At 32.4% G+C, this 13,162-nt stretch overlaps 1 pseudogene; it reads right to left on the bottom strand.

Moving 5' to 3' along the window:
* Nucleotides 1–697: 697 nt before the first annotated feature.
* LOC148585850 (uncharacterized) lies at nt 698–4,376 on the bottom strand (annotated as a pseudogene).
* Between the last annotated feature and the right edge of the window lie 8,786 nt (nt 4,377–13,162).

The raw sequence follows: 13,162 nt of genomic DNA, 5'->3' as shown, positions 1-13,162 counted from the left end.
TAAATTGGCATGCCTTTTGCAAAGACTCCCCCTGTTGTGACAAAATTTAATACTCGCAAGTGCACGAATCGTTTGCAGTTAATGGATTGCAAGTGCAAGGTCGATCCCATAGGAAATTGTGTTTTTGAAAGCAGAATTTATGACTAAACCAATTTAACCTTAACCTAGTTCCAAAAGTTGAAAGGTTGTTTTTGTGAGTGAAAAATCAAAAGCATAAATAGAATTAAGTGAAATTAATCAAGTAAAGAAGCACTAAGGTGTCAGAATCCGCACTCACAAATTCATAGCAACATATTTTTATGATCAATAATATTTCTCAAAGTTCTCACAATAAAATCTTAAGTATGTTTTACTCAGTGGCGGAGCCAGCATTTTGGGTCAAGGGGGTCAATATAATCAAAAATTAAATAAAAATATTAACAAAATATAATTATTGCAATAAGTAATTCAACGAAACTAAATTATTATTTAAAACATATAATGTAACATACAATTTATTGTGTCACGCCTATTGTTAATTTATTCAGTTGTCCTCGACGAGTCTTTATACCTTGAAATCGCTGCATGATTTTTTTCATTACTGATAGTCTTGAATATATCCTTCTCAATATACGTGACCAGAAAATCATTCATCCATTGATCTACCATTATGTTATGTAAACGATTTTTAACAATATTCATTGCTGAAAATGCTCTTTCAACAGTTGAAACGCAAAATTAATGACAATGTCACCAATGAATACACCAATGGATACATGATATTTTTCTTCATCTCTCTTCTCAGCAAGTTGTCCAATTCCTTTGAGTGGTGCAAATTCATCACTAGAACGCATGTCAATGATATATGTTTCAAGTTGGTCGTTCAAGGTAATAAGTTGAACTACTGAAAAATCATTCGGATAAAATTGAGCAAGACGAAGTAATTTCTCCTTATTAAATGCAGCAAATGAGTCACCTAGACTTAAGCACGCAACACAAAGTAATAATTCAGAATTTGCATCATTAAAGCCACTATTAAGTTCTTAGAATTGCATGTCTATAATAGTAAAATAAAGCTCTACACAATAATGATGTGAATTTTTAATGCTTGGAGCTTTTCGTCGTGATCGAGGTTGGTACAAATCATCCATATTGGGAACAACAATGTTGTTTTTGGTACAAAAAAACAAAAACTTCTTCCAATAAAGAGTTTCACACATCTTCTCTCATAGCCTGTAAACGCTGCTTTGAAACTTTAACCAACTTCATCGCATTCAGAATATCTTGATCTTTTCTTTGTAATGCTTGAGATAACTCATTTGTAATTCCTAAAACACTTTTCATCAAATGTAAATTGAAAGCAAATTCAAAAGTCTGGAACGATTGAATTAGTATATTTGCTTCTATTCTCTGTTCAGAATATAAACCATCTTCCACAATATCTTTAATCGCTTCAAAGACAGAAGAAAACATAAGAATAAGATTAATAATTGCACCATAATGAGAACTCCAACGCGTTTCTCTAGGTCTCTTTAGATTAATTTCTTGATTCAAGCCACGACCAGTAGAAATTTCATTATTTCATAGTGCTTCCACAACTTCAGCAATTCGTTTTTCACGAAGTGCATCACGACGTTTGCATGATGCTCCAATAACATTAAAAACACTATTAACCAAGCTTAAAAAGTTGCAATTTGGATGTGATTTTTAGCAACAGCAACTAAAATCAGTTGAAGTTAATGTGCAAGCAATGAACATAATAGGCAGATGAGTTATCATTCAAAATAAATGTTTGGGAAAACTTTAGAAAACCCCCATGAATTTCTAGCCGTTTTGACATACCCCTCCTGAATTTTCAAAACTCTCACTTAGGCCCTCTAAACTTTAGTTTTCTCTCACTTTGGACCCTTTTAACGTTAAAGTCAAACAATTTGACTTTTTATACCCATTTTACGCTCCCCCAAAACTACGTTGTTTTGTGTCCTAAAACTACAACACCTACCCAGCCCAAAACGACGTCGTTTTAGGCATTAATTTTTTTAAAAAATAAATAAATAAAAGCAAAATAAAAAAAATAAAAACGAAATCGGGGGTGGCTGGAGCCACCCCCTGGCCGATCTGCGGGTGGTTCATGGCCAAAAAAAAAAAAACAACAACAACAACAAAAAAGGGGGATCGGGTGCTTTTGGGGGTGGCCGGACCACCCCCATGGCCAAGGGGGTGGTCCGGCCACCCCCAGACCGGCTAGGGGGTGGCTCAGCACCCCTTTGGCAAAAAAATGGGGTGGTCCGGCCACCCCATTTTGGCCCCCGATTTCAGGTTTTTTTTTTTTTTTTTTTTTTAATATTATGCTCAAAACGACGTCGTTTTAGGTTGGGTGGCTCAAAACGACGTTGTTTTGGGTTGGGTGGTGATGTAGTTTTGAAGCCCAAAACGGTGTAGTTTTGGAGTCCAAAACGACGTAGTTTTGGTTGAGGGTAAAATTGGTATAAAAAGTTAAAAGGGTCCAAAGTGAGAGAAAACCAAAGTTCAAGGGGCCTAAGTGACAGTTTTGGAAATTCAGGGAGGTATGTCAAAACAGCTGGAAGTTCAGGAGGGCTTTCTGAAGTTTCCCCTAAATGTTTTAAGTCCATTCAACTCACCTCGCATATTGCTAGCTCCATCGTATCCTTGTCCTCGCAATCTGCTAATACTTAAATGATGCTTGCTAAGTACTGACTCAATTGTCATCTTCAATACTACAGCTATAGTATTGCTAACATATGTAATGCCTAAAAAACATTCAATCACATGCTCCCACTTATCAACATAATGCAAAACTATTGCCAATTGTTCTTTGACAGATATATCACAAGATTCATCAACTAAGATAACAAATGACGAGTCTCCAAGATCTTTTAGAATAGCATTTAGAGTTTCATTTGCTGCAACATTTGCTATTTCTTTTTGAATGTCTAGGGCGGTCATTTGATGATTTTCAGGAGCATTTTCTAAGACAACCTTGTCAATTTCTTCATTATGTTTCGCAAGAAACTGCAACAATTCACAGAAATTTCCTTGATTACTTGAGTCTTTAGATTCATCATGGCCACAAAATGCTAATCCTTGTTGCTGTAAAAAGCGAATACAATCAATTGATGCATCAAACGAGTTCTATATTTTTTTTTCTTCTTATTTGATTGCTTATCAAAAAAATGTTAGAATGTTTTGTTTCTGATTTAACAAAGCTACACATCTTCGTCTAGCTTAATTATGTATACTATTATTAGCCCCCACATGACTCTGTAATTTCTCTTTCTTCTTCCAATTTCTAAACCCTTCAGTAACAAATGAGTTTCCCCCTGCTTGATTTCCAGTGTATGGTTTGAAGAGATAACAATATAAGCAATACGCAGCATCTTCTGAAATGATGTATTCCAACCAATCATATTCTTTGAACCATGCTGGATTAAGACAACGCCATGTTTTTTCAAATTCTATTTTTGGAAAATTATGGTTAACTGGTTGGAAAGCGTTTTTTTAAAAAAAATATGTTATTCGGATTTGGTCTCTATCATTAATATGATAATCATAAATTTTTTATTTTTCCTTAATCAATGATCTATTGGCAAATTTACTAAATCTACTTCGACACAAGCTCGTTTAGAGTTTGATTGGAGCTCAATGGAAACATTGTTGTTCTCCATAGAATGTTTTGTTTCTAATTTAACAAAGCTTCACATCTTCGTCGAGCTTGATTATGTGTACTATTATTAACCCCCACATGACTCTGTAATTTCTCTTTCTTCTTCCAATTTCTAAACCCTTCAATAACAAACGAGTTTCCCCCTGCTTGATTTATAGTGTATGGTTTGAAGAGATAACAATATAAGCAATACGCAACATCTTCTGAAATGATGAATTCCAACCAATCATATTCTTTGAACCATACTGGATTAAGACAACACCATGTTTTTTCAAATTCTATTTTTGGAAAATCATGGTTAACTGGTTGGAAAGCTTTTTTTTTTTTTTTTGTAAATATATTATTCGGATTTGTTCTCTATCATTAATATGATAATCATAAATTTTTTTTCCTTAAGCAATGATCTATTGGCAAATTTGTTAAATCTACTTCGACACGAGCTTGTTTAAAATTTGATTGGAACTCAATGGAATAATTGTTGTTCTCCATATTCTTAGGTAACTACAATATATATTTCATACAATTATGATATATAACAAAAACTATATATATATAAAAGACCAATCTAAATATAAAATAAAGAGACATTTTTTTAATTTAATAATAAATTGAAAAATAAATTAATATAAAATTTTGATTACATACCTGAAACTTTTCGAGAAAGAGAAATTGCCAGAAAAAGATGTGACTTTTTGTTCAATTGCATGTACATGCCTTTTCACCGTATTTGAATTGTTGATTGTCTTGAAGAAGAAAAAATTGACCAATTATGAGGACAAAGGGATTTAACAATTTGCAGTTCAATTTTGAAAGTAATGAACCACAAATTACTTTTAAAACTACTCACTGATGCTTCCCTTCACACTATTTATATATAGGTTAAGTAGTGAAGTCCTACAAGAATTTCACTAATGCTTAACTTCTTTCTTTTCTTTTTTTGTATTGTTATTTATTATTATTATTTATTTTTTTTTATGGTAAGAAATTAACTATCAAGACTTAGTCAACGTGTAAACCTAGCCTCCTAGGTAACTTAACCCCTTTACCCTTCACACTCGGTGCTTAAGTTGGCATATAGATGTCTTTTTTTAAAAAAAAAAAAAAAAAAAATTATGATGAGTTTGTCAGCCGTGATAAGGTATTACTAAAACGCACCCTTTGTATTTAGTTAAACGAATCGTTTTGGGTTAAAAAAAAAAAAAAAAAAAGACTCTTGAAGTACACGTAGTTGTCTTCTTCCTTAAGAAATATCTAGAAGACTGGATTTGAAATTCTGAAACTGCCATGAGCCAGAAACTGTGATAAAACTAAAGACACCCATTACTAAATCATGCTGGTCCTCCTAAACATCTTTTTCTAGTAAATCTAAGGGTGGGCAACTAGGAGTGAAGGAATAATTGAATTTTTTTTTTTTATGGGGGGGGGGGGGACATTTGACCCCTCTTACTTATGATCAAAACTAACTTATGTATCCATTCTTTATACAAATCACAAAAGAGATCCAATTTAAATCAAATCATCAAGTGTATCCATAAATCACAAAAGATATCCAATTTAAATCAAAACATCAATTGTAGAATAAATCACAAGGAATATCCAATTTTTTAACAAAGAAAACCAAACAATCAATTATGTGAAATTATCTCAAATCATTAAATGTATCCTTGAATCACAAGAGATATCCAAGAATCATTCCACAAATTGAGTTAAAGTAAAACAATTAGAATATCAAACTCAATAAAATTGGAAAATATTACATCACATGAGAATAATGTTGCTAATCATAAGTGAGGCTTCATCATCAACCTTAGTTGAGAGTTTAGCCTCTCATGGAATTGAAATCTAAAACAAAAGTAATAGAATCCAAGGAGAGTTGAGAAGCTTACAAATTAAAAACTCCAAAGTTGAGAACACCAAAAGGTAGGAAGACCATAAACTCTCCTTTCTACTATGAAATTCCGTACTCTATAGCCTCATACAAAATTCTATGAAGTCTATTCTATTTATAGGGCTTTAACTAGGGTTTTCAGGGCTTTTTTACCTAATTTCAGCGCCAATTCAGACGAGGGCACTCGATCACACTCGGGCATGCATAACTTCTCCTGCGGCGCAGGTGTGCTCGGGCGCTGGGGCTTGTCTTGGGTGTGTCTGCAATTGATCATTGCTATGCTACGCTCGAGCGCAGATCGGGCGCTGGGGCTTGTCTTGGGTGTGTCTGCAATCGATCATTGCTATGCTAGGCTTGAGCGCAGATGCGCTCGAGCGTAGAGTGTTGTGCTCGATCCCACGTCTGTTGGCAGCTTTTCTCCAAATCTTGCATTTTTCATTTTAAATCCGTCATTTTCCCTTAGCAACCTGCAAAACCCTTAAAACCACAAAACTAGCACAAGACATTAGATTATAACATAGCTAAAAGATTAACCAGTGTAAATTAGGGGGCTCAAATATGTAATATTTGGCACTCATCAAACACCCCCAAACTTACATTTTGCTAGTCCCTTAGCACAACAAAACTAAAAATAAAATGAAAGCACTAAACACAAACCCTCTTTCGTGGGAGAGACGATTGCATTTAGCATATACAACAAGCCTTTTAAACTCCTAGACATCCTTAATGGGCAAGCGAAGTCTCGTGAGGGTTTAACAAGAATAATACCCACAAACATTGTAGCACTATGTTGTTGGAAATAATGAAATTTCACACAAACAATGGTTCTTATTCATGAGCAAGCTTAAAAAGACAAACATCATCATCACAATCATTAGGGCATCCAAAATCAAATAACTCATAAATGGGCAGTTAAAACATCACATGTTTCAATAGGTACAAAGTTAAAATAGCATACAATTATGAGGCTTCAATTTAATCTCAAAACAAGTACCTCTATATTGTTGAAAAGAATGAAATTTCACACAAACAATGGTTCTTATTCATGAGCAAGCTTAAAAAGACAAGCATCATCATCACAATCATTAGGGCATCCAAAATCAAATAACTCATAAATGGGTAGTTAAAACATCACATGTTTCGATAGGTACAAAGTTAAAATAGCATATAATCATGAGGCTTCAATTTAATCTCAAAACAAGTACCTCAAAATTCGTAGGAATCTCTATCAAATGAAACAACCAAGGCAAGATCTGCATTTTTTTTTTTTTTGTCGGCTGTGCAATGCTCAGCTCCCTTAAACTTTCTAATTAACTCATGTAAACTCCCAAGCCAGATGGCTTTATGGCACAAGATGTAGAAACATCCCTAAGGGCTTATAAACTCAAGTCAAAAAGGCTACAAAGCCAAGCTAGCTATACCATCAACCAAACTAAACTTCACACCTTTTTACGCAATCACTCACTGCTTAATGAGGCAAGAGGTCCAATTACTCAGTGAAAAAACTCAAAATGGTCTTTTTTTTTTTTTTTTTTTTCTTTGTAAGCTAGGGTTATTCATCAATAGGTCATCCAACAAATCTCTAGATAAACATGATTAAGCTCAAATTAAGACCTCACAGACTACATGCTAATGTGCTCATGATAATTCAACTCAAAATAAGTGAAGTCTCTTTTGCCCAAAAATAAGTCAAAAGAGTCAGATTCCTAATGAAATGATAATGTGTTCAACACTTTAAGCCAATGAAAAACAAACCATAGTTATAGTTTAACTCAAACTTGACAACAACATAGAACAATATATATATATATATATATATATATATATATATATATATATATATATATATATATATATATATATATATTGGAGCAAACAGACAACGTGTCTTTCCACACCCTCAAACTTGAATTATACATTGTCCTCAATGTGTAGTATAGAAATACATTACCAGAAGGAATGAGACATCTGAGTGTGCAAAATGTCATGGCGTCCCCCAAACTTAAACACCAAAACAACTATAAAAAACTAACAGTAATATTTTCTCACAGAAACAAGCATTAAAAGATTAATTGTTGTCGGAAACAAAAATAAAATAACGAAAAATAAAATGAAAAAGGAAAGAAAGAAAATGTGTGGAAAATAAAATGGAAAATAAAATTTACTGTACTTTCCCCGATCATTCGGATGTTCAACCAATCCCTTTCACCATTTCTTCTTTTGAATTTCATAGCATTTTCGAAGGATATTTTGCCTGTTGTATATGTTACAAGCAATTTATTATTTTGCTATTGGTTTTAACTATATTTTTCAGTTATTCCAAATGTTTTACCGTTTGATATTAAAATATTTTCATGAGATTTTATTATCTCTACGGTTATTGACCAAAACAGATTTTATCATCTATCTTCATGGTTTATGACCGTTTGGTCCATAAAACTTTTATAACCATTGATTCCTTTTGACCGTTGGTTAATTTATTTCATCACATTAAAGACCATTTGTCCTTAATGCACGGTCAAGCAGTGTTGACTATCTATCTTTTATACATGAATGCATCTAATGAGCTTTAAAAGAAAATAGCCCACACGTTTGTATAAATAAGGATTTAGCTTTGAAAAAAGATAATTACTTCTTTTCTTTCATATATGCCAAATGTTCAACATACACTTGTTTTTCAAGGCATAAAGTCATATGCTATATGAGCTTTTCTATTTCAATTATTTTGATGTTCCTTATCGACTTTGATAAATGGGTTGTTCTATTACTTTTCGTTATTTGGAAGTGCGTCCTTAACGAAGGTAGACGCTATAGTCTAATCCTGGGAGGTTGCGTGTCAAGGGATCCGATCGCACCGAGTTATACACTCCGGGAGGCACGAATCAACCTTTAAGGACAACGCTCTTGCGTGATTCTATAGCACATTGTGAGATCTTTCCATACTCTATTTTTTATCTCATGTATTTTATTTATTTTATTGTTAATTTTTAGATTGTAATGATTTTATATTAATGAGAATTTGTGCACCATCCAAAATTATTTCCAACAATCTTAAAGGTTGATTCGGATGGTTGCACAAATATTTTGATTAGTATCATAACAATAGTATTTAAACTTATGAGAAGTCAAATACTATAAGAGTTTGCGGTATGCAATTCGTATATAAGAAAGATGAAATCAAATATTGAGTGGAAAGATTTTCTATTCATTTATCAGAAAAAGAATTTAATTTCATGTGTAGTTATTGAAAATGAAAATATTTTGATTGAAAGAGTTTTCAATTATTTGAACTCAATTTATTGATTGTCAAATAATCTTTTATTGTTGGGTTACTATTCTTACAATAAAAAGAGTTAAGCCATTTTTATGGATTTGTAGAACTTAGCATTTTCTTTTTTATGTTGTGTTAAGCTTGGCTGGAAAACATCCATGTAGATTAATAATAATAACAATGAGTAGCACTTTATGTTATGTTGTGCTAAATGTGTGCAAAGAATACAACTTTGCTAAAGATTTTTGCAGGTAAGCACATTGTAAGAGGAAAAGATTTGGTGCGCATATTGAGTCGATCGGTTCTCACAACACCTAGTTGGTGTGTGGTAGCGACAATCTATTTTGGAAGATCTTGGAGTAAAGCTATTGGCTCCGCTGTGAATTTTAAACTCTGATTCATAGGTCTTATTTTTTTTTTTTATGACATAGTATACAATTTCATTTATTAAAAGAAAAATCAAGTGATGAAGGTGTTGCTTGATTGAGTTGAAATTTACATTACATGAATATTGTAATTTGATAAGTGATGATCCTTTGTTGATTATTCTATTTCAAAGAAAAAAAATAGTATCTAGCATTTATGTTAGCTATGACATGCTAGATTAGCATGGATACTTTAAAAGTATTTGCAAATTTTTCATCTATATCATTTAGCTTTCCAGTTTTCATGACATGTTGATTATGAATAAAATATATGTAATTATTGATGTTCTTATTGAGGCTCAATTAATATTTGAGAAATTTATTGTATCATAAGATTGATACCAAAGACATATTTATGACAATGAGTCAATAATTAATAGTTGATTATTATTTGAGTGAGCCTAATACTTTGTATATTTATTGGACTTTAGGTGGGAAAATTGTTTTTTAAAAATCTTGATAGAACTTGAAATATGCAACCCCTATATATATAATATATAAGGATCATGTTGAAAAATCATAAGTGGTGATTAGTATTTTTAAAACATCTTTAGAACTGTCAATTGACAGAAAAGAAAGAAGAGTAAATGATATATCATACTTATAGAAAAATGGGCTTATAGAAGTCATTTCTTAAAGCACTTGTGAGCTATTAATGAAAATTTATTTTCTTGTGAATATTTGGTTTATTCCATTAATATTTATCATGATAGATTTATATATGTAAGTCTTGGTTACATCAAGGGGATGAAAAGAAATTAGAATATTGGAATAAATGATGAATTCTATAATTGTCAGTTTTGGGTTATTCACCAAAGTGTGGGGGGAAGCCATTATTTTGTTTGTCACATTCATAAGCATTGTTTGGAATACCTCGAAGTGTGGGGGTATTTAACAAATGTTATGTTACCCAAACCTAAAATGAGGAAACTTGGTTTTAAAACCTATGATTGATAATAGTTTATGCTATAGATTCCTTATTATCAAGAATGATGTTTTAGATTACAATACTATTATTGAATCTAAAAATGTTATTTTCCTTGAACATGTGTTTCATTTGAAAAATAATAAAAAATATTTCATGATTTTTTGGTGCTTCTAATAAAATTGTTGATGATGTGTAAGAATTGAGAATAAGCAAGTGAGCTAGAACGAAAAGGAATCTCGGTATGGATTTTATTGCTTATATTGTTGATGATGATCCAATATGTTATGGTAAAGCAATTAAATCTCTATTTGATTCATTTTTTTTGTTAGAAGCTATAAATAATGAACTGGAATACATTATGCCTAACCATTGTTGGGAACTCATTGAGTTACCTTCTAAGAGCAAATCAATTGGTTATATATAGGTGTTTAAGATGAAGTTTAAACCGGATGATATAATAGATAAGTATATGGTAGACTTGCTTGCTAAAAGCTACAAGTAAATGCAAAATGTTGATTATTTGATACTTATTTTCCGGTTACTAAAATTACATCTTTTGGAATGTTATTTGCCATTGCTTATATTTATAAACTTGTTGTACATCAAATGGATGTCAAAGTTATTTTTCTAAATGATGAAGAGATTTATATGGAGCAACCCGAGGGGCTAGTAATCCCCGGTCAAGAATATAAAGTGTGCAAACTGGTGAAATCCTTGTATGGATTAAAGCAAGCTCCTAAACAATGACGTTTGACAAGGTGATATTGTTTAATTTATATTTGATTAATGATGCAAGTAAATGCATAACAAGTTTTACAATAATGAATGTGTCATTATTTGTTTATATTCATGACTTGCTTATTTTGTGAACTAACATTGATGTTGTGCATGAACTTAAAAGATTTCTTGCATTTAATTTTGATATGTAAGACATAGGTAAAGCGAATGTCATGTTAGACATTAAGGTTATTAGAGATAATTATAACATTATTTTATCTCAGATATATTATGCTCGAAAAATGTTTAAAAGATATGAGCACTTTGATTATCCGCCTATGTTTACACCATATGATTCAAAAATATATTTGGTTAAGAATCACGGTGATTGTGTTTTGCAAGAAAAATATGCACAAATCATTAATAGCTTGATGGTTTGACAAACTGTATATGCCTTGATATATATTACATATATTGTTAGTAGATTGAGTAGATATACTCATAATCATGGTATTGAGCATTGAGATGCTATCTCTAAATTGTTGAGAAACTTTAAAGGCACAATTAATTTTGGTTTGTCATGTTGTGATTATCCTGTTATATTGAAAGGATATTGTGATGCTAACTGGATTTTTGATTCAGATAAGCAAAGCCTACTAGTGGTTATGTGTTTACTCTGGCTAAAGGAGTTATCTCTTGGAAGTCCTTAAAAAAGAATTGCTTAGCAAGGTTTACTATGGAGTCAGAGTTAATTGCTTTGGAGAAGGCAGGAACTGAAGATAATGGCTAATAACCTATTGATTAATTTATTTGTCTTTATAAGCTAACACAGTTCCACCTATGTGTTTATTGTGATTTTCAGGCTGCCATAGCTCGAGCAAGGAGCAAATAATTTATAATGAGAAAGTGCACAATATTGGGAGGCAGCTTATTGAGATCGCTATATGTCTATAGACTTTGTGAGGTCATAAAAGAATTCTGCAGATTCTTTGACCATGCCACTAGCAAGAAGGCTAGTGAGAGAAGCATCGAGGGGGATAGGACTGATACCCAAATCATGACACTGTGATTGATACCCAACCTCTGTGATTGGAGATCCCATGAATGAGGTTTAATGGGAAACGAAGTCACAAGTGAAATGAGATATGGTACTGTCAATTTATGTTTATTAACTATCTTGTTGAAAAGATTAGTTATGAGTCCATCCCTATGGTGTAAGACAGTACAAGATGCAGGGTGATTAAGGATGAGCTTAAAGCTCTTAATGGATCCATAGTCCCTACCTGTTGGGATGGGGTGTTCCCTGCACACACTCTTGATGGATACCACCTATATGAGTGTGGAGGTGTTATCTCCTATGAGACTTGGGTAGGTCTCTAGAGCGCTCATGAAAGCCATTTTATGGTGTAATAACAAAAGATGCAGAGTGAGTAAGGATGAGTTTAAAACTCTTAATGGGTCCATAGTCCTTACTTGTTGGGATGGGATGTTCTCTGCACACATTCTTGATGGACGCCACCTATGTGAGTGTGGAAGTAGTGCCGCTTCCTATGAGACTTTGGCAAGTCTCTAGAGCACTCATGAAACCCAGAGGCGCATGGCCTGTATAAGGCGCCAACCCGCTATAGAACAACCCAATTTTCTTTATTTGATTTGATTTGACTTTTTGTTTATTTGATTTGATTTAATTTTTTGTTTTTGGAGAAAGTTATGTGGATAATAAGTTTGTTTAACTTATGGATTTGGTTAAAAGAGTTTAACTCTACCACGATTCATTAAGTTCCTACTTATTTATCCTAGGTGCGGTTAAAACTTTCGGGTACGACATCGATGCATGCTTTCAATCTCCTCTTATTCTATTGTTTGTAACATGTGGGGGATTGTTGTATATGTTACAAGCAATTTATTATTTTGCTATTGGTTTTAACTATATTTTTCAGTTATTCCAAATGTTTTACCGTTTGATATTAAAATATTTTCATGAGATTTTATTATCTCTACGGTTATTGACCAAAACAGATTTTATCATCTATCTTCATGGTTTATGACCGTTTGGTCCATAAAACTTTTATAACCATTGATTCCTTTTGACCGTTGGTTAATTTATTTCATCACATTAAATACCATTTGTCCTTAATGCACGGTCAAGCAGTGTTGACCATCTATCTTTTATACATGAATGCATCTAATGAGCTTTAAAAGAAAATAGCCCACACGTTTGTATAAATAAGGATTTAGCTTTGAAAAAAGATAATTACTTCTTTTCTTT

This window comes from Corylus avellana, chromosome 5 (genome assembly GCF_965113065.1).
Source record: "Corylus avellana chromosome 5, dhCorAvel1.hap1.2, whole genome shotgun sequence".
Lineage (NCBI taxonomy): Eukaryota > Viridiplantae > Streptophyta > Magnoliopsida > Fagales > Betulaceae > Corylus > Corylus avellana.
The sequence above is the reverse complement of the archived record's forward strand: the minus strand, read 5'-3'. Positions and strand labels throughout refer to the sequence as shown.